The 1,998-nt window shown below is 42.1% G+C and overlaps 1 long non-coding RNA gene across 1 annotated transcript; it reads left to right on the top strand.

Annotated features, from left to right (window-relative positions):
* Window positions 1-152: 152 nt before the first annotated feature.
* LOC148673309 (uncharacterized) lies at window positions 153-1,998 on the top strand. Its single transcript, XR_015935990.1, has 3 exons — window positions 153-330; window positions 727-912; window positions 1,962-1,998. It is a non-coding gene; the product is annotated as an uncharacterized LOC148673309 (long non-coding RNA).

Genomic DNA, 1,998 nt, shown 5'->3' with positions numbered 1-1,998 from the left:
ATAAACTAATTTTCGACCATAGTCTTTTGATGTTGTTAAGGAAGGGCTAAGGCATTAGCAGGACACAAGTGCCCTGCAGACTCCAAAGTTGTTACAACGCAAGCAATAGCACCTTGGTACAGCTAACTGTTGTAATTCAGCACCTTAATTTCTACTGTTTTGTCAAATTAATTTGCCTTATTCTTTCAAAGACTGTACTGTGTGGAATGGGGGAGCTACACATTGAGATCATTCATGATCGAATAAGAAGAGAATATGGCATTGAGACTCACCTTGGACCACTACAGGTGGCCTACAGGGAAACCATCTTGCAGTCGGTTTCCACCACAGGTATCACATTCACACCTCGGCACAATATGCCAGTAATATCTTCACTTTGACAGGTAACAATTGCTTGTGCTGTATATCAGTGGTCATCAGTTTCTTAGAGGGCTCATCATTGATAACATGTCACAATTCCTCTTCACAAGGATATAGGATGTGTGTTCTGCAAAATGACTGCAGTTTTTTTAGGTGTCCCAAATCATGTGTCAGCATTTCTGCCTGGTGTGCATTCCAGCCAATATTTATGAAAGTATGGATTGTTTCTTTTTTCTGTCTGTTAGTAGAAAATGCTTTCGTTTTTTTTTTTCATTTCCCTACCCTCTGCAGCAGACCCATTCTAATCTGCTGCAGAGCCTGCTGTTCTGAAACTATTCCTGAGTGTCGTCGTTCTCCCTTTGTCAGACACATTGGACAGAAGCATTGGAGACAAGAGACACCTGGTGACAGTTGAGCTGGGAGTGAGCCCCTGCGCAGAGGGTAGCTCCACTGCTGCCCCTGCCATCAGCTTTGAGGACAGTGTGGAAGAGCAGCTTCCTTTGGATGTGAAACAGGCAGTGGAGAATGGAATACAAAGTGCTTATCTCCAAGGTAACGGGGCTCTTAAATGGATTTGGGCTATCAGTGACAGGCAGTTTTCTCTGGTTATTGAAGCACCATTATTTGGGTCAGTTTCAGATTCTGATACCAAGAATGGTTTCCAATATAGAGGATGTGTACTATAGCTTGACAAAATGTCCAAAAAATGTTTATCCCATTTGATATTGCAATAATAAAGTCATGTATGTGAAGGCTCACCTTGAAGCATTGTTTTTAAGCACTACAGTTTGCATAAACTCTGGTTGTTTACATATCTTTTGTTTTGAACAACTTTTCATTTAACTTCTTAAGAGTCAGTAGTGGAGATCAAGTTCTGGTGCTAGGGTGTCAATTTTTACTGACGTGTTTGAAATAGTGATGTACATTCTGTAAATTGTATAAGTCCTCTAGAATTATACTTTCATATGTTATGCTGTCTAATTAACTAAGGTAAGGAGTATTTCATATTTATGGTGTATACACAGCTGAAGAGAGGTTCTGAACTACTCAGCTTGAATTAGGTAGTGTTAAATGATGATGTATGGGTGTGAAAGCTAGACCCTGAAAAAAGCTGACCGAAAGAGGATGGATGCTTTCAAGCTATTGGTGCTAGAGAAGACTGTTACGGATACCATGGACAGCAAGGGTCACCAATAAAGAGGTTCTGGAGCGCATCAAGCCAGAAATCTTGCTTAGGGAAAGATCACCAGACTCCGGCAATTGGAGAAAGCAAATATGCTTGGAATGGTCAGTGGAACAAGAAGACGAGGCCACCAAAGAACGCGGTGGCTCGACGCCAACAAAACGGACACTGGTTTAGCTATAGAACAGCTGAAAGGGAAAGTCCAAGACCGGAAAGCGTGGCGAGAGATGGCCTATAGAATCGCCGAGAGTCGGATCCGACTGACCGGATAACATCATCATCATCAAATGATGATGTGGATGTGTAGGTGCACTGTCAAAAAAGCTTCTAAAAAGCTGCAATTTTACATGTTTGTCCATGTGCTTTCTACATATGCAGCCATTTCCTGATTCTCCAATGCCATTCAAAGTAATTCCAGGTCCACTGCTGGGGTTCCCGGTGCAGGATGTGGTCAC

Source organism: Lepisosteus platostomus, chromosome 4 (assembly GCF_059453375.1).
Source record: "Lepisosteus platostomus isolate fLepPlt1 chromosome 4, fLepPlt1.hap1, whole genome shotgun sequence".
NCBI lineage: Eukaryota > Metazoa > Chordata > Actinopteri > Semionotiformes > Lepisosteidae > Lepisosteus > Lepisosteus platostomus.
The sequence above is the reverse complement of the archived record's forward strand: the minus strand, read 5'-3'. Positions and strand labels throughout refer to the sequence as shown.